General features: G+C 37.6%; 1 protein-coding gene and 1 pseudogene across 5 annotated transcripts in view; one reads left to right on the top strand and one right to left on the bottom strand.

The window, feature by feature from the left end:
- LOC149122674 (uncharacterized) overlaps nt 1-25,778 on the top strand; it is an 88,561-nt gene that overhangs the window by 33,936 nt on the left and 28,847 nt on the right. Inside the window, exons 2-3 of one of the 4 annotated variants that reach the window (XR_016219754.1) lie at nt 1,870-1,967; nt 8,299-8,770. The exons of 1 other annotated variant lie outside the window; for it this stretch is intronic. The gene's annotated coding sequence lies outside the window, so the exon portion shown is untranslated. Of the gene's footprint in view, nt 1-1,869; nt 1,968-8,298; nt 8,771-11,818; nt 11,998-25,778 lie in introns of those variants that run through there. 2 more of the 4 variants (XR_016219753.1, XR_016219755.1) reach the window with 2 other exon arrangements.
- On the bottom strand, nt 2,520-3,482 carry LOC100342981 (small ubiquitin-related modifier 2 pseudogene; annotated as a pseudogene). The gene has a single exon (XR_016219757.1). The product of XR_016219757.1 is annotated as a small ubiquitin-related modifier 2 pseudogene (transcript).

Genomic DNA, 25,778 nt, shown 5'->3' with positions numbered 1-25,778 from the left:
ACACTCACCCCAAAAATCATTTTTACAGGTATTTTAAAAACATTTTATTGCAATACAATATACATACCATGAAATGTACCTAAGTGTACAGATAAATGTGCTGTTTTGTCTTCTGATCACAGTCATAACTAATACACAAATTAAGGATGAGACATTAGAACATCCCGAGAGTCCTCCCCATTCTGCCTATCCATTTTTCTACATATGGGAAAGAAGAGTATATATGAAGCTACAGGTTTTACCACTGTCTATAAGAAACTAAATGATGATATTTTACTTGTGTGTGTTTTAGTCTGAATTCTTTGGGATTTCAGATATTCTATCCCATTGTATGTATTTGGTTTCTATCAACTAACTAATTTACAGATTTTTTGCTGTCTAGAATTAAAGGAAACTCCTCACTCACTCCTCAATTGAAGTAACTGACACATTGGCTACCACTAGGCATTTCTATTCGCTATAACAATGTTCAGTTTAGATAAGGAAATCACACCCTGAACCAATACTACTTCCTTTGGACTAAAAGAACATTGGAGTCCAGTGTTGTGGTGCAGCAGGTGAAACCACCACTTGAAATGTTGGCATCCAATATGGGTGCTCCATTTCCAATCTAGTTTGTGTGCTCCACTTCTAATTTACCTCCCTGGTAAGATACCTGGGAGGGTAGCAGAAGATAGCCCTAGTACTTGGGCCCCTGACACCCATGTGGGTGATCCAGATGCAATTTTTCAGGCTCCTGACTTTTTACCTTGGCCTGGCCTTGGTTACTGCAGCCTGGCTATTTGGAGAGTGAACCAGCAAATGAAAGACCTCTCTCTCTCCTATTGTCTTCTTGCTCTTTCTCTGTAGCTCTGCCTTCCAAGTAAATTTTTAAAAATATTTTAAAAAGAAAGCTAAAATTATATCAAAATTTGAATAAAATTAGTGGGTTCATAATCTAGTTGACACTAATATCAACATTTTATTCATTTTAAAGTAGGTGTACATTAACTATCTTAATGATTTTTCCTTCTTTATATTTAAATACAATACTTATTAGACTGTGTCCCTAAACTGAAAGTAACCTGATTGGAAACTGCTTATTTTGAAAATTGTCTCATTTATATTCTTACTTTGTTCTTTAAATAACAAAATTTTATTCTCTATTTTTTTTTACCAATTTGTGTATTAAAAGTCACAAGGAAAGAATTTTGCAAAGCACAGAATTTCTTTCACACTTTAAAGTTTATACTTTGTTTAAAAAATCTGAAGAATTTATTTATTTTCTAAGACTTTAATCTTTTTGATAAGCAAAGTCCATGGAAAACCATGTAATTGGTATAGAACTTTTCACTTGAACTGATCGCTTAATCCTTCTGTACTAAAATACTTTTGCATCTTGCCTGGAGTAAATTAGTTTCTTTAGGTTAAAAAAAATCATGGAATTATATTTTTCAATTTGAAATTCCTTTAATATCAAAGTGCCTATAATTAATTCTTTTTTTCTGATGATCTGAAACACAGTAATGAGAAATTACAAATAACATATCAAAGAAATTTCATAAAGTATACCTGATAAAGACATTTCAAGTGCAAGGTACGTTCTTTTTTTCACAGTAAATTTGATTTTATAATACATAAAAGGCATACAATTAGTGCCATCTAGTGCATTAACCCATTCTGCTCGAAATCTTATCAGTTCATCACATGCCGAGCTTTTCAGAAAGCATTTTGCAAAGTCACACAATTCCTCAAGACCATTTAATTTGCGTGAATATTAAACAGTTGATTTAATTTCAGTTAAACAATCTATTTACATGTTACAGTTCTTAAAGAGAGTTCAAAAATCAGATAGATCATTATTTTCTTATCATTATTTTAATTGATTAGGATTTTCATTGAACATCATGTGAGCATGACCTAGTCATTTACCCTGTGGATGAATCAGAAGAAATCATTGCTTTAAAAAGTACCATTAGCCACAACTGGTAAGTTCAGTAATTGTCTGTGTTGAGTTTGCAATAATATCTGGGACATTAATTCTCTTACAGATATAGTTCTCATGTATTAAAATACATATATATGTCTGAGATCAATGCAGATTTCCTTCATCAGCCCCTGGTATGGTTTGAGAAAAAACGAGAATGATAAAATTCCACATACTGTACTTAAATTAGCTAGGGGTACTCCCACACATCTTTTCTATTGAGTTCATGAAGGAACTCTCTGGTACAATCAATTTGGCTGAGAAAATTTTGAGTCAGAAAATATAATGGCTTGTAAAATAAAAAAAATCAAGTTGATTAGTAATAGTGACTCAGCCCACAGAGATGTCTCCTCAGTAGGTTAGTCACAGAGAGAATTCAGCTTCAACTATGTCTCATCTGTGAAGTGACATTACCTCAAGGCAGACGCTCAGCCTGCCAGAGTGGAGGGTGGGCACTCCCCATTCGCCATTTTTCCTTTCTTCTTAGTTTTGCAGTCAGGTCTCCTGTTCTTTTACACTTTCGTGTTTTTTTTTTTAATAAATTTATCTTTTTTTTTTCATTTTAAACAAGAAGTTTATTTAAACAACAAGACGCTTGACTTGAAGGGAAAACTATCTAGGATTCATTTTTTTAAGAGTAATTTACCCCTACTTAAAGGCAGATTGCCCTACATGTAACAGCTACATACAAAAAAGTTATAAAATTGTCCTTGGTTTTACAATGATAAATGAAAAACATTAAAATTCTCCAATCAAACAAGGTATGCAAGGATTTTTATGTTGTTGGTTTTTTTTGTTAAAACAGTGAGAGCAAAATAACTTACTGGAATATAAAGAGAAGAGCTGAATGAGCATGCCACTCATGGAGAAAAGGGGTATTTTCACAGAACCAGGATTTTTCCCCATTCCATCTCCATTTGATGTCAATCAAAACATACCATTGGCCATTTAGTTTTAAAAAAAAAAGGAGAGAAAGAAAAGAAAAAATGCAATATGCTTGTGCACATACACCAGTTACTTTATGTACAATAAAGGAATGGGGAGGGGAAATGAAAGAATAGAGACTATGCTGCAGTAGTCAGGGTGTGGTGGAACCCAGTCGCAGTTTTCTGGCTGAAAATGTGTTCTTGGTCTGAAGGACAGAGTTCTGGAGAAAAGCAGCGGGTTCCCTTTTCAGTAGACACCGCCCATCTGCTGCTGGAACACATCAATCGTATCTTCGTCCTCCATTTCCAACTGTGCAGGTGTGTCTGATTCATTGATTGGCTGCCCGTCAAATCGGAATCTGATCTGCCTCATTGACAAACCCTGTCGTTCACAATAGGCTTTCATTAGTTTACTAAGTGGTGTATGCCTCTTAATCTTAAACTGCACCACAGAACCATCCTGCCCCGCCACCTTCAAATTAATATGATCGTTGTTCTCAGTCTTGACTCCTTCCTTGGGCTTTTCGTCGGCCATGGCGAGCGCCGGGGTCTCCTCAGCTGCCGCTTCACAAAAGAGGTACCAGGTCCGCACCATGAGTGGCAGAAGAAGGAGGCGGCAGCGGTCAATAAATTTATCTTTTAATTCAACTTTCCCATTAACCTTTTTTTTTTTTTTTTAAGATTTACTTATTTATTTGAAAGACAGAGTTACAGAGAGAGGTAGAGCCAGAGAGAGGTCTTCCATCCGCAGGCTCACTCCTCAAATGACCTCAATGGCCAGAACTGAGCTGATCTGAAGCCAGGAGCCAGGAGCTTCTTCCGGGTCTCCCATGTGGATGCAGATCCCAAGGACTTGGGCCATCTTCCACTGCTCTCCCAGGCCATAGCAGAGAGCTGGATCAGAGTGGAGCAGCCGGACTCGAACCGGCACCCATATGGGATGCCAGAGATGCAAGCCAGGGCTTTAACCCGCTGCACCATGGTGTTGGCCAATACACTTCCTTTTACTTCTTCTCTCTACTCTTCTATTTCCTTTCTTTCTACTGTTAATAACATCCGACCACTGAAATGAGGAAAATTGGAAGCAATAAATTCACTGACCTAGCTTGTGGCAACTCATGTAAACAGCATCTGATAAATTAAAGAAGTGCAGAACTACCATTACTTAAAAGGCTCCTATTAGTCAAGCATCTCTAAATCCAAACCAAAGCATTATTTTTATTTATATTTTGCTCTGATGGCCAGTGTCAATTTAAGTTATCCTGCAACTTGCCTGGTAGTAGAATTATCCAACTGATAGCCTTATAAACTTAGGACAGACTCAAATTTCCTCATTTGTTTGCTAAGTTTTTTTTTCTTTTTTTTTATTTGTGGTATACAAATTTCATGTATTTCACATATACAGGTTTAGGAACATACTGATGCTTGCCACCCTACCCTTCCTCCTGCCCACACTTCTGCTCTACCTCCTCCTTCCTCTCTTAGTCCCTCTCTTAGCTTATGGTGATTAAGTATTTATATGATATGATAGGCACACTTCAAACCAGAGTAAAGGAGAAAAACTATACTGATCCCTTCCTCAGGAAGCTTACAAGAAGCAGATAATAATAAGTAAACAAGTAGATAAAGTGATTGTAATAGTGGCAAGTACTTTGAAGAAAAACAGAATGATTGGAAGAGGACAAATTTAGAAAGGCTTTCTATGTTTAAGAATATCTTTGATGGGCAAAAGAATATGGAAAACCATTTATCTGTGGAAGCACAGTAGTCATCAGGAGTTAAAGATGTGTTTCTTCTAAGTCATACAGAAAATCTGTATATAAAATTACAAGCAATGGAATATTATTGGAGGGTTTTAAGTAGTCAAATCACAAGCTATGACTGAACTTTTAAAAATTACTTCTTTGTGGAAATTGGGTTATAAAAGGCAAGTCTTCAAGAAGGGCACCAATATAAAAATTACCAAATAGTTTGAACAGGAGACAAAGGAAGATTAAGATAGTCCATGAGGACTTCCAAAAGTAATGGAAAATAGAAGTAAAATACTATTTCAGTTCAAAAATATTTTTGAAACCAGGCATATGTGGTGTAGTCAAAAAGATCACGGAAAATGCTTGCTAAAAATTATGTGGAGATTCAAAATAATTTTTCCAAAAAAGTAAACATTTTTTAACTCAAATTTTCCTCGAACTTTTTAAGTTTCCTTTTATTAATTGGGACGGATGAACTGAGGAATCATTTGTAGGAAGCTGGAAATATATACCACTACCACAATTCCTAGTTTCCCGGTTTCTCTCTTGCTCACTTGCTTGCTCTTCTGTCTCTCTCTCATAAGGCTAATATATTTTAGGAAAATATATATTAAAGCAAAATTATAGAAAATAATCATAACAGATGAAATATTGTCTCCAGGTGAAAGGGGGATTTAGAATTTTTCTTCTTATTCCTAAACTGTCATTGACTATAAGTAGAAATTGTCCCTAGTTTACATTTAGTTTCTTGGTTTTGTTAGCCGGCAATAACCCATCATACCACTGAGGAAGTATTTTTCCTTCAATATTCATAAAGGTAGTGTATTCTATTGTGGCAATTAGAGCTATCATTTACTAGTAACAGCGGATTTATTGAAGACCTGTATATAGCAAATGCTATATTTATGATAAATACTAAATGACTTTTCTGATCATGAATCTTTGTCACTCTCAAGGCTCAGCAGAGAAGAGTTGTAATACCCCCTTGTAGCACCTTGACTATAATTTTCTATAACATAATCAATATGAAAGGACTGTCTTAAGTCTGATTTTTGGATTGCTTGCTGTGGACTCTACAACAAAAATGTTAAAAGTGGCACAACCGAACAAGTCAGTGATTTTCAAGAGTTATGTGTTATGTTGCCTTGCATTCATTTCCTTCTGATAGGAATTGTAATGTATTTTGAAAAGAAATGATAATGACAGCAAACACTTGAATCTCCTTGATATCCACATAAAATCACACAGGCAACTAGATAGTAAGACCAAAATACTATGAACAGTATTTTTTTAAAAAAATTATGAGATATCCCTATGAACCTGGAAACATGCATGTCAAAAAAATCAGTAATCACAACAGCTCATGGTTTTAGACTGTGAAGAACAAATACAGGGTAATACAGAGTGATGTGCCTGAGAACAAAAAAACAAAAGAGGAACTAAATGTCATTTATTGAAAGCATGATGTACTAATCTGATGTTAGCAACTGAAATGGGGAGAATTTTGACCAACAAGCAATGTGAGTGCAATGGTTGTGTCATGAGGTCTGAAGGGGCAGGGGAATCTAGCCACTGAGATCTCTTAAAGATAACTAACACTGCTCGCCCAGAACATGACTCCACAGTGAGGGGAGACTGCCCCAAGTGGGATCCACAGTGGGCAGAATAGGTACCATGTAGACAAAGCCAAGAAACAGTCCAGACAAAAGCAGTGAGTTAAAGGGATAGGAGATCTCAAAAAGCATGGTGGGCATTTTATGCTACATAAAAACAACCAAAAGGGAGCTCTGTGAAGTTAGAAACTCTCTACTAGACCACACCCTCTGGTTAAAGTGCAGGGACATTAGTTTCACATACAACGGAAAAACATTAAAGACAAATCTCTCTTGTGAAAAGTTATTTTAAAAAAGACACGGAGAATTAACAGCAAAATCACATTCTAAAAAACAATGGAAACATATGCTCATAAAATAGATCAAAAGCATGACCTACTATTTCAAAGTAAGCAGAAGATATTAAAATAAGAGACATGAAAATAGCAAATCTCAGAAATTATGTGAAAAAAAAAGAAATTATGTGGGAACACTTTTAGAATTATAAAACAGCAACTTCTTTTTTTTCTTAAGGTTTTATTTATTTGTTTGAAGGGCAGAGCTACAGAGAAGCAGAGGCAGAGAGACAGAGAGCGGTCTTCCATCTGCTGGTTCACTCCCCAAATGGCCGGAGCTGAGCTGATCCAAAGACAGGAGCCAGGAGCCTCCTCCAGGTCTCCCACATGGGTGCAAGGGCCCAAGGACCTGGACCATCTTCTACTGCTTTCTCAGGCCACAGCAGAGAGCTGGATGGGACATGGAGCAGCCGGGACTTGAATCGGCGCCTATATGGGATGTCAGCACTGCAGGTGGCGGCGGTTTTACCCGCTATGCCACAGCTCTGGTCCCTAAAATAGTAACTTCTGAAAGGATGAAACAAAAGGCATAGAAGAACAGGTAGACTCCATAGTTAGTAACATAAAATTTAAATAAAAATTCAAGAAAAAACATGAAAGTGATTTGAAGGGGGAAAAAAAAAGAAACTAGGCAAAGTAGAACTAAACACATAGGTAACAAGAATCCCTGAAGAAAAAAGCTAATTAGAAAACAGAATGAATATTTAAAGTTGTAATTAAAGAAAACTTTTCTTTGAAAATATTCCAAACCTCAGAATGTAAAGCAAAAGTGATAAAGAGGAAAATACAGTCTAGGGAAATTTTTGAACATCAAAGGAAAAACTCTCTTGGGAAAAAAGTGACAAGTGATTTAAAAGAAAGAAAAGTAGACAATAATCTGATTGTTTGGCAGCAAAAATTTACACCAGAAAATAAATGGAGAATGCATTTAAGAACACAAGGGAAGAAAATCTGAATCACAGTTTAATATTCCAAGAAAATTCACATTCAATTAAAGAGGGTGCAAGCATAATTTTGGCAGTATGTAGGAACTTAGGTAATATTGAAGATGAATTTCAGACAATCAGTATGATCTAACACAGATGCAAATACTGATGAACTCCTCACAAACACTACTAAAATCACTAAACCAGGGGCAATCAAATATTTTATACCTCCAAATGAAAGAAAAAAAATTTATCTATACAATCTTCATAAAAGAACATTTGAGTGTGATCAAGCCTCTGAATCCAGGCATCAAAAGGGGGAAATACAGCCTACCAATCATATTGTCCTACTGGAGGAATTATTTCAATTGCCATCCACACTAAGGCAAATTTTGCAGATAAAATGATGTAAAGATAGTTAACAGGAAAGAAAAAGAAAGGGCTGGAGAAGAAATCTGAACATAAAAATACACTTGACCATAACACACCAAAAAACTATAGAATATAGTTAAAAGCACTTGGGTGTCAAATCTGTTTGAAATGCAAGAAAATATTCACTACAACAGTTGAGAAGCAATTAAGAGGAGGGATGATGATAGGGATAGGTTGGATGAGTGGGTTTCTGGGGTTGCCGGCTAAGATGTACTTCCCGAACTGGTTTGTGGTTACAAGGTATTTGCCATGTAATTTCACAGTAGGCTGCAAACATTTGGGGTAGTTTTCTGCCTCTCTGTTCTATTTCATAATAAGAAATTCAATTTTTCTTTATTTTGACTTTCAGAAAAGGCAAGAAATGGAAAATAATATCCAAACATAAATCATAAGCACTATAACCATCAGTTAAATGAAACAACTACAGGTGGTGATGTTGTCGGAGCAAAGTTAGAAGTCATGTGTGCAATGCCAGTAACATGAGCAGCTGCAAAGGAATGTCAAAGGACGCAAGCTGATAGGATGCTGTGTCTGAGTAAGGCTGAAGCCAAACTTGCCAAGAGCCCTGCTAAAGCAGTAACACATACACCAACATGCCATTTCTCTTCACAGTACTGTTAGTCTAAACTGGGTGCACTTGGCTAAATTTCAATCAGATAACGCATATCATCACTGCTTACCGTAAGTTTTCCAGTAACTTCACTGACATCACTTGTTAGTTTTTGTCATATGTTTTCATGTGTGTCTTTGGTTTTTATCTATGCTGCTCAAATGATGATCTTTTTTCTGTATTATTAAAAAAAAACTTGACAGGCCTTGGTGACAAATTTAAACTTCTGTCTATTATAACCATCTGTAATATCTATTTATCTGATTTATAAAATTGTGGTGGTTACATTTGTGTATATCCCTTTTTATACAATTCAACTTTTTTCCTCAAGATCAATTTCCATACATAGAATTACTTTCCAGAATGACTGTTTCAATTCAAGTTTAGGTTAATAGGTTTAGCTTCCTCTCTATGACTTGGTTTAAACTGGTATATTGTCATGCAGATAAAATATTTCTTTCAAGTTGATAGAAAGGCAAATCTGTACAGAGTTAGGCTCTGCATTATCCCAGATTCTGTGAAACAAGATCAGTTGTCGATTGGAGTAATTTTGTTGTGTAATTGTGTAATTTTCTGTGTAATTGTGTCATTTTGCTGATCCGGCGCTGGCTTTTGCGACCATCTGGGGAGTGAACCAGTGGATGGAAGACTTCTCTCTATCTCTTTCTGTCTGTAACTCTTTCTGCTCTTTCTGTAACTCTAACTCAAAATAAATGAAAATAAATCTTAGAAAAGAAGGTGCTACTGAGCATCAAATAGAAGTTTTCATCATCTTCCCATATGACACTAAAAATAAATATTTGAAAGAGCTGTGGTAAGTAAAGACAAGTGTTATTTACAGGTTTAAAAGCATTCTTAAATGCCGGATCAATCTAGATCCTCTTAGCTCTGGGTCAAGCTATAACCAGGAGCCCAGACTCCATCTTCCCACCTCTCACTTGTGTGACACGGACCAAAGTACTAGAGATACCATCTGCTGCTTCACAGGATGCCATTAGCAGGAAGCTGGATTTAGAAATGGAGAAGCCAGGATGCAAACTAGGCACTCCACTTAGGATGTGGGCATCCTAAGCAGTGACTTACCTGCTGCATGAAACACCCAACCCTATATTGTGATGATCATTGAATGTCACTGGCAAGTGATGTCAATCATCAGTGAAAGATTTACATGGGGGGACACAGAGCAGCTCCACACATCCATTGCTTTGCTTCAGAAGCCACTTTGAGGTCCCTTAGACAGCTCAGCTTCCCAGCCTGTGCCCATTGTCCATTCCCAAGCTGTGTTTCTCCCATGCCTGTGACTCTCACAGAACCTCGGCTCAGAATGACTGCACTTTCTAGCTTCCCTGTGAAGTGGCTCTGCTTTCTACCCAGAGGGGCCATCAGCATCAGAGTAGATGAGCTTCCTTTGTCTCCAGCTGCTCATAGCTGTGATGCACTCAGCTGGCTGTGGGCTGGGTCTGAGGTTTACTGTGACCAGATGTAAAATAAATATGCATCACAATGCAAAATAATACTAATAGTCTGTCACACTGAGATTAAAAATAAGGAGACGCACTTGTAATCCTATTGAGTTTCCTGTTTTCTAGACTAATTGAGCTTCACTTAGAATCAAAAGCAAGATTTTTCACAGAGGTGGATGGCAATTTCTCACTCATACACAATAAGAAAGTATGTGGGATGTAACGATGTGGAGAAATACCTTACTACAATATAATATAAACTGCATTGTTAAACCATAGTTTTCAAAAAGTAGAGATGGTATTTGGTTTCTCTTTCTCCCATACCCTCTTTCCACATTCTTGCTAATGTTCTTTTCCTTGTACTTAAATCCAGCTCCCCCTCCCCATAGTTTCCCTAAATTTCTCTTCTTTCATCACATATTCTTATATATCTATTTTAAATTATTAGAAGACACTATTAACTTCAAATGAGTAACCTAGCCTAGTTGTAGTCAGTGGACTAATATTCTTGGAAACAGGGTAGAGACTTGAAATAGTTATAAGGCTTGGAAAGAATATATTTTCTTCTAGAATAATATAAAATATTCAAAGAACAACTTCATATAAGATAATAGAGATTCATTAATCCCCTCTACAGTGCAGTTCTTTCCTAAAAGCACCAAGAGAGAACTTAACTTGGCAGAAGATTACTTTCACACATTTTACTTAACACTTCCTATAACACTTCACACCTCACCCACACACATGCATCACACACTTATCAGAAGATGTTCCTGGGTACCAAAGGGTTAAGTTTTTCCTTTCTGTTTATGTGTATTCTGTGGTTTTATTATTCATTAAATATGGTTCCAGCTTTTCACACCAATGTAGCACTTTTTATTGGCTTTATTCAACAATAGCTTGAATATCACTGGTATCCTGATTCATTTCAGGGTTATTCTTTTCTCAAGTGCTTCAAAGAACAAAAATTTTTTTTTTTTTTTTTGACAGGCAGAGTGGACAGTGAGAGAGAGAGACAGAGAGAGAAAGGTCTTCCTTTTGCCGTTGGTTCACCCTCCAATGGCCGCCGCTGCAGCCGGCGCACCGCGCTGATCCTGGCAGGAGCCAGGAGCCAGGTGCTTTTCCTGGTCTCCCATGGGGTGCAGGGCCCAAGCACCTGGGCCATCCTCCACTGCACTCCCTGGCCATAGCAGAGAGCTGGCCTGGAAGAGGGGCAACCGGGACAGAATCCGGCACCCCAACCGGGACTAGAACCCGGTGTGCCGGCGCCGCAAGGTGGAGGATTAGCCTATTGAGCCACGGCGCCGGCTCCAAAGAACAAAAATATTAGCTAGAAGAGAAGGGCAGTCTCAATGTGGGTGTCAAGTGGGCTTTCCTATAGCTGTATTTTGTAGTACACATACAACAGGGCTATTATCAGTAAGGAAATCTGAAAGTTTTCATGCCCCCTCCCCAAAAAAGATGTTTTTCCAGCAACCAGTTCCTCAGCCTCTGAAATAATCTTCAAAAAGAAATTATAAAACAATCAGTCCTCATGTTCAATTTTATGCCCTCCCAGGAAAGGTAAGTCTGGATGTCATCATTATCAAGGTAATTCTTAATGTAAAAAATAACTTGTTTATTGGTTTTGAAAGAGTTACAGAGTGAGAAGGAAAGAGAGACGGAGATGAGAGAGAGAGAGAGAGAGAGAGAGAGAGAGAGAGAAATCTTTCATCTGCTGGTTCACTACTCCCCAGATGGCCACAACTTCCAGGGCTGGGCCAAGCTGAAGCCAGGAACCATGAGCCTCACCTGGGTCTCCCGCACAGGTGTAGCAGGTTCCCAAGAACTTGGGCCATCTTCCGCTGCTTTCTCCAGGCCATTAGTAGGGAGCTGGATCTGAAGTGGAGCAGCCCTAATACACACTGGTGCCCAAATGGGATATCAGTACCACAGGTGGCAGCTTTACCCACTGTACCACAATGCTGACCTGAAGGTAACTCCTCATAACTTCAATAAACGTTAGTAAATTGTAATCTTTAGGAATTTTCTCAACATCTTTTCAAATAAAAGTTTAATGACAAAATGAGCAACATGCATTTTTAAAATCAATATTGAAGGACTAAATTAAGAATAGTCATGACTGGAGAAGGCAAATTGAAAAGTCTGAAAGAAAATGTTGTCAGGATTTTTGGTTTCCCTCTCTGGCTGTTAGTTCTACTCTTTTTACCAGTTATCTACAGACAGCTATGTGTTGAGCAGGGAGCTAGCTAAGTGTTGATAGCCAGTGGATAACATAGACTTAGTCTGTCCTTATCTGGAGTTTACAAATTATAAGAGCTCTGAAGGAAAAAGACAGCATTCAGAATATGTGTAAGATGGGGTGGTCTTAGAAGACATCTCTGAGGGGTGGCTAGGAGCTGGTCAGGCAGAGACCTGTGAGGACAATCTTCTAAGCAGAGAGGAAAACAGGAGCTAAAAGAAGTCCAGGTATGGTTGGAACTCAGAAAGAAAGCTGAGATAAGATTGGTGACATAGAGAGAGGCTGGACAAAGCAAGAGTATGCAGAGAAATGGTAAGCCGTTGATAGCTTGAAAAAGGGATGAGACAAGCTCTTATTTACATTATTGAATGATTGATGTATTTGCTGGTAGAAATGGACAGCAGCTGTGCAAGAATGGAAGCAGACATACTGAAAGGCCTGTTTAGTTATCCAAGAGGTAGTTGGTGGAGTTTAGTGATGGAATGAGCGATGAAGTAGGTGAGGAAGAGGGGAATATAAGGAACAATTTTCTGTTGTGTGGCCTGAGAGACTAGGCAGAGGGATGTGTCATTTTAACAATATATAAAATGTTTATAGAAAAAAAAATGTATTCAGAGTGTATTGGAATGCAAAACAAAATATTTTGTTTGAAATACATTAATTTTTAGACCTTGTGATAATGCTAAATGCAGATAACAAATCAAGAAAGGTACAGGTCAAAAAAGAGGCCTAACCTGTCAAAGTGAATTTGGAGAGATTTAGAATATGTGTAATATGATGACAAGAGCAATAAATAGCATTGCTAAAGTAGAGAGAAGATAGAATTAGAAAAGGATTAAAGCCCTGTGGTATTCTTGGCAACTTCCCTAATGGCTCCCATTGACCTCCTGCTTTCTGGAATTCATGTTCATGGGAATCAGCTGGACCTAGTGGTTTGCTTCCAATAAATAGAATATGGAAAAGTGATGGAATGTCACTTCTGTGATTGGGTTATAAAGGACCAACTTCTCTCTTGTTTGCCCTTTCTTGCTGTTCAGCTTACTCTTCTTATTAGCTACCACATAGAGAGGTCCAGATGACAGAGCAAAAATGGGGGATCCAATCACCAGCTGAGAGAAACTCTAGTCTCAATCATAAACATGAGCTTAACAGATGGCTCCCCTCAGATGGGTCTGCAGATGAGACTGCAGCCCCATTTACAGCCTAAATGCAACTTCTTGAAAGACCTTGGATCACAGTTTCCCAGCTAAGCTTCACCAGATTGCTGATTCACAGAAGTTGTGAAATAATAAATGATGGCATTTTAAACTCCTAAATTTCAGGGAAACTTGTGCAGTTTCTATACTACAAGTGGAAACATTCTAATATTTGGAGAAAGCATAGAAATAGAAAAATGGAAGAGATTGAGCACCTTTTAAAAAAAATTGTAACAGTATTGAATACTTTGAATGACAACCAGAATAATTTGGAAGAAGCTGAAAAGACATACACAAGAAAAATGACCCAAACTGAAAAGATATGCACAAGAAAAACGACCCAAGATTCTTCAAGAATCTCAGTTAGAGTGGATTCAGATTGCCCAGAGACATTAGAGAGGAGAGGAGCAGATGTGAATCCTGTTGTAGGTGTTGCAGTTGGAGTCTGGTCAGCTGATTTCTATCCATCTTGCTTTCCCAAAAACTCAAAGCAAAGTTATCAGTATCTGAGGTTGGAGTACAAGAAATACTGGGAAAGAGATGATTTGAAGAGTTTACCAAGAAAGGAAAATGATGAAGTATTCATTGCTGACAGTGAATGGTAAATTTTCCAGAGAAATGTGACAATATCATTAGAAAGTAAAATATTTCTATAGTTCTGAGTTCTCTGAGGAGGAATATTTTTAGTGAAATACTTATTGCAGGCTAATCAATGGAAGTGTGCAAAGTAACTGGAAAAGACCAACTTTATACAAGGGGATTAAGTAACAGGCTGGAAGTCACTTCAAATGTAGTTTCACAAAGCCACAGAAACACTGGTCAGTTGCATGTTTTCTTACATCTACTACTCATAAAAGTATAAGTTGGGAATAAGTATATTCTTCTATACATAGAAGCTGATTGTAAAATATTTGATTTGCTTCATGTAATGTCATTTTCAAATTTTGAGAAATTTGAGCTACATTTATTCACACATTTGCCAAATCTCAAATCTCCAAACTGCACTAATCACCATTTCTGAGAGTTATTATTTCATTAAAAATGCCTTTGTTGGGGCTGGCGCTGTGGTGCAGCAAATTAAAGCCCTGGCCTTTAGCACCTGCATCCCATATTAGCGCCGGTTCTAGTCCCGGCTGTTCCTCTTCCAATCCAGCTCTCTGCTGTGGCCTGGGAAAGCAGTTGAAAATGGCCCAAGTCCTTGGGCCCCTGCACCCTGTGGGAGACCCAGAAGATGGGCACTGCTCCAGCTGTTGCAGCCATCTGGGGAGTGAACCAGCAGATAGAAGACCTCTCTCTCTCTCTCTCTCCCTCTCCCTCTCCCTCTCCCTCTCTCTGTAATTCTGTCTTTTTTTTTTTTTTTTTGACAGGCAGAGTGAATAGTGAGAGAGAGAGACAGAGAGAAAGGTCTTCCTTTGCCGTTGGTTCACCCTCCAATGGCCGCCGTGGCTGGCGCGCTGCGACCAGCGCACCGCGCTGATCCGAAGGCAGGAGCCAGGTACTTATCCTGGTCTCCCATGGGGTGCAGGGCCCAAGCACCTAGGCCATCCTCCACTGCACTCCCTGGCCACAGCAGAGAGCTGGCCTGGAAGAGGGGCAAGCGGGACAGAATCCGGCGCCCCGACCGGGACTAGAACCCGGTGTGCCGGCGCTGCAAGGCAGAGGATTAGCGTAGTGAGCTGCGGCGCTGGCCTGTAATTCTGTCTTTCAAATAAATAAAATAAATCTTTAAAAAAATTTAAAAATGCCTTTTATCCAAAATTATTACCTATTCTCTTTCTACCTATTCCTGTACCTCAGCTTGCAAATTCTACCAAGTCTACCAAAAACAAAGCAAAACAAAAAACACCCTTCATCCTTTTTACACTCTAAAATTTTGTTGGAGATTTATTTATTTATTTGAAAGACAAACAGATATCTTCCATTTGCTTCTTCACTTCCCAAATGGCCACCCAAATGGCTGTGATGAGGTCAGTTCGAAGCCATGAGACCATATCTCCATCCTGGTCTCCCATATGGCAGGGAGGGACTCAAGTCCCTGGTTCTTCCCAGGCACATAACAGGGAACTGGATCAGAAGCTGAACAGCCAGGACTCCAACCAGTATGCTGATATGGGATGCTGGCATTGCAAATTGAGGCTTAACACACTGCACCACTTAATTCTTCCCTCTAGCCCACTTCCATTGAAACTCGATTTGTGTAAATTCACTTAGATATCTACTGATTCTTCAAAACTGAAGCTATCACTTCCAAATCATCCTTCCATCTTGCACTTCTTAAGTAGTTTTCATTTAAGTGTGAAGCATCATTCAGAATAATACAGAGTGTGGGCCATATCAAGGGCATGTAGCTTCTGAACCTGGCAACAAAGCAGTCAAATCCCCTATCTGTTTTTCATGAAAATCCTCAATGTCAACATTCAGGCCTCCAACACTAGATTTAGTGTCCACATAACCTTTTTTCTCATTCTCTTAAACCCAAGTGAATATATTTTTGATGGTGATAGACATCAATTTGGACTGTTATGGACAAAATGAGATGCATAAGTAATATCACACTAAAAACAATTACTTTGCTAAAGCAATGCTTACTTCGTTCTCACAGTTTCTCAGTTGCTTAGCGTCATTTGAAATGACTGACCATTTACATCTCCTTGACCTACTTCTTTACACCACTCCCAAGACAAACCACCCTTCCATGTTTTCTCCTACCTCACTGATTACTCCTTCTCATATCCTGCATCTGACTCCTTTTTTCTCTCAAAAACAGTGATCCAAGTTTTGGTCCCTGGATCTCTTTTCTCTCAGTCTTCACTCCCTTTTGTAAGCAATCTTAACCTATTCTGTGACTTTAATTAGCAGCTCTATGCCTTCACGTCCTACAAGTCTAACTGCACAGCTGATCTATTTCCCAAACTCAAGACTCCATATTTCCCTTTGAAAATATGTCCTTCAAACACGCCATACTCAAAGTCAGTTTTGACTTCTTTCACAAACTCTTTTCATTCCCATCCTCTCTTATGTCATGTGATGAAATGTCCATCTTCCCTTGCTGTGCAGAGCAAAAATCTTGGGATATCATTGACTCTTCTCTTTGTCTCACTTCCTCATCTGACATAGCAGCTGGCCATATTGTCTGCTTTCAGCATGCAACCATAATCTAACATCCTACCACTTTCATTGCTACTTTCTGGTCTGTCCTAAGACTACTGCAATAGCCTGCTAACCTGCCTGTCTGGTTGCAACCTCTCCCAAAACACCTTAATTTCAACAGAGATCTACAACAATATTATAAACTTGTCACTTCTCTGGACAAAATATTCCATAGCCTGTTCATTTCATCCAGAGGAAGAATCAAAAGCTTTACAATAACTTAGATGCTCTTACATAATCTGGATCTTATTAACTTTACCTCACCTCCCATTACACTGTCCCCTTTTCTTTCTTCTTCAGCCATGCAAACCTACTTGTTAGTTCTCAAATATGTCAAGCACGTAATGGATTTATGACTACTATTCTGGCTGTTCTCCCAGATATCTGAATTTCAAACTCCCTCATATCCTCCAATTGTTTGTTTAAATGTGTTCTTTGCAATGAGACCTAGTTCAAGCTCTTTATTTCAAACTGGAACCTGCTCTCTATTCTCAAAACATGAGTTCCTTTGATCCTACACAGTATTTTCCCCATTGCATTTATTTCTTTGGATATAATATATATTTATTTTACTTCTTTATTATACCTATTTTTTTGTAGTCTGTCTCCCTCTGGTTGAAGGTAAGTTTCACGAATAAGAGATCTTATTATTTACTTACATGTTTATTGCCTGGCAAAGCTGAGCTTGACTTCAGTAAACTTCTGCCATCATCCAATCATTTCTTCCCACTTCTTTCAGAAAGTCTTCCTAAAGATAAATACCAAAGGATTTAAACAGGACAAAAATATAAATATGGCTAGTTTTCAGTTTATGGCTATATTTTTGTATGGACTTTAAAATTATCTTCATAAGGCAAGTAGAAAATACAGCCTTATTATCCTAAAACAACAACAAAAAACTGTTGCTCCAGAATTTTAAAAAATCTATTTATTAAACAAAGATGTGAAGCTTGAGTAGACTATTGAGAATATTTTATTCCACAGAGCTTACATTGTATCACTCCTCTTAAGGCATAGAGAAGAACAAAGCTTCTTGCTTATATTCTAAAATTCTGCTTTTTTTTTTTTTAGATTTTTTAATTCATTTGAAAGTCAGAGTTAATACAGAGAGAGAAGGAGAGGCAGAGAGAGAGAGAGAGAGAGAGAGAGGTCTTCCATTCGCTGGTTCATTCCCCAGTTGGCTGCAAGGGCTGGAGTTGTGCCAATCCGAAGCAGGAGCCAGGAGCCAGGAGCTTCCTCCAGTTCTTCCATGTGGGCACAGGAGCCCAAGGAAGTGGGCCATCCTCTACTGCTTTCCCAGGACATAGCAGTGAGCTGGATCAGAAGTGAAGCAGCCAGGACTCAAACCAGCACCCATATGGGATGCTGGCACTGCAGGCAACTGCTTTACCTACTACGTCACAGCACTGGCCCCATGCTTTTCTTTTAAAATGCACTAGAGATAGAATCCTAAAGATAAGGCTGGCACCGTGGCTCAACAGGCTAATCCTCCACCTATCGGCACCGGCACACCGGGTTCTAGTCCCGGTCCGGGCGCCGGATTCTGTCCCAGTTGCCCCTCTTCCAGGCCAGCCCTCTGCTGTGGCCAGGGAGTGCAGTGGATGATGGCCCAAGTGCTTGGGCCCTGCACCACATGGGAGACCAGGAGAAGTACCTGGCTCCTGCCATTGGATCAGCGCAGTGCGCCAGCTGCGGCGGCCATTGGAGGGTGAACCAATGGCAAAGGAAGACCTTTCTCTGTCTCTCTCTCTCTCACTGTCCACTCTGCCTGTAATAAATAAATAAATAAATAAATAAAATCCTAAAGATAATTCAAATGTCAGATAAGTGCTCATTTTCAATGAAACTCAGTAGTTTAGGTTCAGTTCTTGTGCCTGTAAAAACAACACACTATATTTTTAGAGGTGACTTATTTAAGCATTTAGATAACTGTAGAAGCCGTCAAAAGGTAGGGTTTGAAGTCAGGTAGATCTTTTTCAGGTATCTAATTGATTCCTGATGTGACCCTGTGTAAGTCAGATCACCCCCTGAGGTTACATTTTCCTCATTTGCAAAGTCAGAGAATTACCAGATTCTCTTCCTGCTCTAGAATCCTGTGAAAATGTTTAACAGTACTGGTTGGTCTTAAAATATACTGTTTATTTTTTAAATATATAAGCTGCAAAATTTTTTTTTTTTAAATAAGAAAGGAAGGAAGAGAAAGGGTGGTAGCGAGGGATGCAGTAGGGTAGGATGGGAAGTACCGTTATGTTCTCAAAACTGTATTTATGAAATACATGAAATTTATTCCCTTTATATAAATAAAATTTTAAAAAAAGGAAAAAAGAGACATAAAACCTAGGTTGCTATCTGAAAGTTTAGGTAGAGTGGACTTTCTGTTATTTCACTCTGAATTTGTGGTTATGGGGTGAGATTACAGAGACTTCCTACTGTTTAGTAGAAACAGTAGGCCCAAGTCTTTAGTTCATCCTGTGTATGTGACTATGAAAGTTTTTATTTCTCTTATAACAAACCCCACAAAGGAAGTAGAATAAGAGCACTGTGCATAAAGCCCTGAGCCTTGATATACGTATTGTGACCTCTGCATTGTCACCGTAGAGGTGGCAATTTGACCTGATGCCCAAATCAAATCATGTGCACCTTTGCCACTGTTCGTTATATTCAGCAGCTCCAGTGTCGGTGAGCATGTTAAGAAGGACCTAGAGGAGCCAGCACTCTGGCGTAGTAGACTAAGCCTCTGCCTGTGGCTCTAGCATTCCTTGTGGATGCCAGTTTTTGTCCTGGCTGCTCCTCTTCCAATCTAGCTCTGTGCTGTGGCCTGGGAAAGCAGGAGAGGATAGCCCAAGTGCTTGGGCCCTACACCCACATGAGAGCTCCCAAAGAAGCTCCTGGCTCCTGCTTTGGATTGGTCCAGCTCCAGGCGATTGTGGCCATTTTGGGGAGTGAAACAGCAAATGGAAGACCTCTCTCTTTCACTTCATCTCTCTATCTGTAACTCTGCCTGTTAAATAAATAAAATCTTAAAAAAAAAAAGAGAGAGAAGGGCATAGAAAGCTCTCCATCCCAATGTATTAATCAAAAAAAAAATTGAAAGAATACTGAGTATAAAATTAGAGATTAAAAGTTGGATTGATTCCCAAATATGTCATGAGTTTTCATGATAACAGTGTAGACTACAATCTCTGTTAAAAATTGTTAGTTGTTGATGACTGAGAGCTTTTCTATCCCTAATGCTGTGTGGCTGTTACCAGGTGACACGTCCTTGGTGCCATTTCTGTGAAGTCGCTGTCATCTTTTCTTCATAGAATTACCTACCTCCTTCTGGGGCACTTTTCATGTCACTTAGCATTTCTTCCTCGTTCACATCTTCATGTTGACTGCATAAATGCCACAGACTGCTTTCAAACCCTGTAATGTAAAAATAGAATTAGCATAAAAGCAATATGGAGTGTTTCAACAATGTGAATTGAAAGGGAAAAGTAAATAAAATACTCAGTGAGAAATCAGAGGAAAAATGTCCTTTTTGGATATTTTAAATGTCAAAAATTAGCATTTTTCAATGTTGTACAAATATATTTTGAAACAGCATTTATATTTATGATAATTCATATATATATAATTGCCAAGGAAAAGTTAAAATTTAAACTGGAAAAAAAAACCCTGTAAGTCATACAATCAAGCCCATACTACAGAGCTAATACTTAACAAGTATTCATTTATTTTTCTTTTCCTCTACTAAATATTTGGAGTCTTTTAAACATCATTTCTTAAGGTTCATTCAAAGAAAAAATGTTAAAACTGTTTAAGTAGAAGAACTTCTGAATTTTACATTTTAAAAAATATTCCTGATCTTACCAATTAAGAAGACAGTTTCAGTTTAGGAAAGCCTATTAGAAAGTATAAAAAGTACAAATTATTTCCTGAAAGTTTTGTTTCATGTAGGAAATTAGTTAGAATTTTCTTTAAGACCCAGAAGCCATTGTGTGTGACTTGATTTCACTCATACTGAAAGCAGAGAGGAAGTGATGGGCTCACTCCCTCTGTTTGTTTCAGTGGGATGGTTGCTTTCTAAAATGTGAAAGTGACTTGTTATTGCTTGAACACGATGTCTTGAACACTTCGAAATCTGTGTCATTCAGTGAATTGAAAAGTGATTCATATTTCTTAGGTACTTGCAAGCAGGAGTTTGATTCTTAGAAATTAAAGTTCAGTTGTGTAGGAAGATGTTTAAGCTTCGAGCATGGATTTGAGATGACTTCGGTGCTCTCCCCACAAAGTTCACTAGGAAGAATGGCTTATCTCCTAGATACAGAGTTTGGACATTAATGAATGAAACTCAAAAATTAGTAGTTTGACTTTTGTTTCATCTTGATCAGCAAAAAAAAATGTTACACATGCTTTTGCCATGACATGTCAGAGGCTTCCTGCACGTTTTACTTTGAATTGAGTTATCTGGTGGACAAAAAAGTGGTCTATTCAAAAGGAAGTGGAGTCATGTAACTGAAAACATCACAGAGTGCATTTGTTTGCCAGCAAGCTGTTAGTAATCTTTCTTGGTGCTCCTTTTTGGTTTTTATTTTGAACTTTAATTTTAATTAATTTTAACAGATTCAATGTGATTTGTAGCTACAAGTCTAAGAACATGATGATATTACTCCCAATCCTTCTCTCCAATCCTCCTTCTTTCTTTCATTCTTTTTTGGTTTTTTTTAGTTTTTGAGGTAGCAAATTTTAAATCTACATTACAGTAAAAAGACTCAATACTTCACCAAATAAGAACTTTTACAAATAAAAAGCAAAAAGACCTTAGTTTAGTGGAATAAAGACAATGGCTATAAACAATAATTGAATATATAAGTGACCATTTCACCCATATACAATTTTTTGGTCAATTAGTCATTCGTAATTTCTTTCAATGAAATGCAGCCAATGATAATGTAACATCTAAATAATTTCTGTGTGTTTACGAGATAATAATGAAGCTCATTTAGACTTTAAGCCATTTCCTCTCAACAGTTTATGCACAGGAAAAATTTTATGCAGCTTGCAATGTAAATAATTTTACAATATTTTTGTACTCTGCTATTAATTTTGTTGGACATTTAGAGAAATCAATCTGGATATGTTTCTGACCAAATATGAAAGCAACAGCAATAATGACGAAGACCATAATTACCAAGGTGGCTAATACTTATTTAATACTATATGCAAGGTACTGTTCTATGTATGGGATATTTATCTGTATTCATTCATTTAATTCTTACAACAATCTTAAATCTTACACCCTATCAAACAAAGCTTAATTTGGAAAGTTTTATGAGATCTTCATTCTGCCATTTTGTCTAATTTTGGAGGAGTCAACTTAAATCTAAAATGATTTCATGGTTCTTTACTTTGAAAATAAATCAACTGCATTTCTCATTGGGTAGCTTCTCCCTATAGATTATAAAAGAAAGTTTCTTTAATATGTCATTTCTTTGTTCTTTTTACTGACATATTTCTTCATTCATTTTATTGACATCTTCATTACCAATTAGTTTCATAAGAGATTCTCATGAATAATGGCATGCAGTGAGTTTTTCTCTTGAGAATTCCATTATGTTCTTGCCAGTGAAGTCTTTTCCTTTAGTCAAAATGCTCTACTTTCCTTGTTTCTTCATGGATTCTTCCCAATAAAATGAAAACAGGCCTCTCTGATTCAACTCTTGAAATTTCCCTAAATTCACTTACAATTATTTTTTACTTACTGTAGTTGATCAGGAATGTGTAATTGCTATTCAGCTACTCATCCATTTCTGTATCTCAACATATTTATTTGGAGTTTCCAAGATGCTATGGCTTGTCTGGGCCTCCCCCAAAATTCTGGTGTTGCCCATGTGATAGAAATAAGAGGTACACTTATTTTTTCCCTCCATAGATTTGTTATATTTACTGGAAAGGAAATGTGAAACAGACAGGGAGAAACAAGGTCGCTTCATTCACTGGCTCACTGCAGAACGGCCACAACAGGAGGATCTGGGCCAGGCCAAGTCAAGAGTCTGGAACTCCATCTAGGTCTCCCAGGTAGGTTCAGGGGCCGAGGACTTGGACTATTTTCTGCTGCCTTCCTGGGAGTATCAGCAAGGAGCTGGAACCGAAGTGGAGCACCGAGGACTCCAACTGGTCCGATATGGGATGCCATCCTCATAGGCCATTACTTAAGCTGCTGCTTCACATTGGCCAGAGGAAAGGCTTTGAGAGTTTATAAGGCTGTACTCCTGCCTGCTGAATAGAATTAAGGCTATTAAAAAAGAAGCCTCAAGCAGTATTTGACTTGGCTGCCCTTCACCTTCTGCCATGTGAGAACACAACTTTCCTACCTTCTGGAGAATGCAGTACCAAGGCACCATTGCAGGAGACAGCAGCCCTGACCAGACAACAAACTTGTTGGTGCCTTGAACTTAAACTTCTCAACCTCCAGTACTGTGATAAACAAAGACATGTTCTTTAAAAATTTCCCGGTCTCAGATATTTTTCTATAGAAGTGCAAATGGACTAAGACACAGAAGGTGGAGTGTTTGAAGGAACAAGACATAAATAATAAACTTCTTTATTAGAGCTCTGCTGTTCCTTTTGGTTACATAATTCTACAAGATATCTGTTGAACACCTTCAAATATGATGGAGAATATTAAAGACAATCTCTATTTAGAAGATAAGGAAATGAGGCACAGCAAGGTTGATGTGTCAAATACAAACTGATCTTGACAATCAACAAAGAAATAGGACATGAATCCAGGACCTTCTCAGACTCAGAGCAGTGGATTTTCTCATTCTTTATTTACACAAAATGAACAAAAACCCAGACATTTCATATGTGCCACTTACTGTGCAGTGATAGAGTCTTTCTCAGGTCTTGAATCATCACTGTTTACTGGAACAAAAAACTGTGTGAGCATCAAGAGCCCTAGAATCTTTCATGATTTTGGAACTCTTAAAAAGATTTACATTATCTAAGTTGAAAAGCTAAAATGAGAATTTCTGGGTTATATAGGGTTGATTTTAGTGCTATTAATCTCATTATTCCTGCAGATCAGGAATTAATAAGAGTGTGTATTATAGTTTTGGTAAATGAAAAGCAAAATATATGGCTTTAGGTTTATGGTTTCTTTACTTCTTTTCCTTTGTCAATTTAGTTATTCCCTACTACAGAAGGCATTGCTGTCTCCCTTAAAAAAAACAAACCAAACTATATTGAGAATTATGTTTTACATATATGTAGATAACATGATAGACCTGACGTGTTTTATGTAATTTATATATGATATTTAAATACTAATGTAATTTATAAGATATGTGTTATATTTTATGTTTGTCAAACATTTCTCTAGTGTTATTGTGATTTTGTTATTTACAAAGCAAAGTAATATCTTGCTTTTCATTTTCCTGGGAGTGTTTTCCACATGTACCCTGTAATTATGTTTGGTGCCATACACTGCTTATTTACTGAGATTGCAATATTGTCTTCCTGTTCATATCCTACTATTATTTATTAAATCTTTTTTCCTGAAATTTAACTTTCATAATACTATGAGCTTTTTGTATTTTTTTCTTATAAATCAGAGGGTATTTTTTTAATATAAAAGCAGTCCACCTTTACTGGCATATGCATAGGAAAATTGTCCATAGGCCACTGTCTGCAAATAAGTTTTGTTGCTGTGTTGAATAATTCTAGTCTTTTTTTTTAATTGTATTTGTGTGTGGAGGGAACATGGAGGTTATTCATAGGGGTGTAAATGTATTTCCTTTGCCTCCCTTTATCCCAAAATAAGAATCAGCTTATATTTAGTTTCAGATGATTCCCCTCAATTGAAGTTATTATAAGCATATTCTTGTGACACCAAATATTATTCAAATAAATTATCTCAATTGCTTCTTAATATTTCATTGCAACAATGTAATTTAGTTGACTGTCATTTTGCTTAATACTTTATTTCCTGTTCTTATTGATATAAATAATCCAATGACAAATATCCTTGTACCTAATCTTTTACCACATCTCAGATTCCTTCCTTAAACTAGATTCCCATAATTGGAATCACTGGACCCCTAAAAAATGTGTCTTTTTTAGCTTTTGTTTTGATTTCTTGAGTAGATGAATCAAATTTCCAAGATTCGTGAATTTGTTACAATTGCTTTTCTCTAATACCTTTCACTTAATTTACTTTGTAACACTAAAGTTATTTACATGTCCTACCAAGATTATTTGTAGCATGTTCCCAGCTCAATTTTAGACCATAGTCTGGCCCTACAGTTGCTCAAGCCCAATCCCCCAGCTTCATTTTTTTTCTGCCTGCTCTCTGTACCAGTTACTCACTGTCACAATCAAGGAGGTACAAAAATATCTTAACAATTAGAGCTTCTATTACCTCATTTGTGTTGAAAGGCACGTAGCATATCATGAGTTGGGATGTTTCTCTTGTTAAGAGAAGTCATGAGGTTTTTAATCTTTCTAAATACTATCTTGGAACTGAGTTTTTTTCTTCCTCCTTCAAGAGTGAAGCATAACTCAGCCCATTTTTGTATTCGGTGAAAATAGTCAGAGTGTATATATCATATGGAAATTATCTTATGTCTGCTTAATTTCTCTTTCCCTCTCTCTCTACATGCTGGCACTTGTAGGTTTTTTAAAGCCCTGGAGGGTCAGATCTATGACAATATGTCTGTGTTTAGCATTTTATACAAAGAATAAACAAGATCAGTTTGGATGTGCTTAGCTGCTTGCAACAGAAATTTTTGTTTTACATGACTGAATGACAGTATATAATTTCTTATAACTGGAAGCCTGTAGGTAGTTTCCAAGTGCACAGCTCAAAGAAATAACTTTTTTTTTTTCATCTGTTTTTCTCCTCGATATCATGTTGGATCTTCTCCTTAAGCTGGTGGCCTCATGGTGGCAAACTGGCTGCGAAAGTTCTAAGGATCATTTCCTTATAATGACATCCAGAGACACAAGGCTATTTCTTTGAACCAAGAATCATTTCTCCACTGGTCTCCCAAAAAGTGTCATTTTCTAAAACTGGGTCACCTGTCCCCTCCTAAACCAATCCCTGGAAGGGAAATGCGGTCACACCAACAAGTTAAAACTAATCATCATTCACTCCTGGAGCTGTAGAGGGCCTAAACTTCA

This window comes from Oryctolagus cuniculus, chromosome 13 (assembly GCF_051225735.1).
Source record: "Oryctolagus cuniculus isolate XC-2025 breed Fujian yellow rabbit chromosome 13, ASM5122573v1, whole genome shotgun sequence".
NCBI classification, from domain to species: Eukaryota; Metazoa; Chordata; class Mammalia; order Lagomorpha; family Leporidae; genus Oryctolagus; species Oryctolagus cuniculus.
This window is presented reverse-complemented; position numbering and strand designations above follow the sequence as displayed.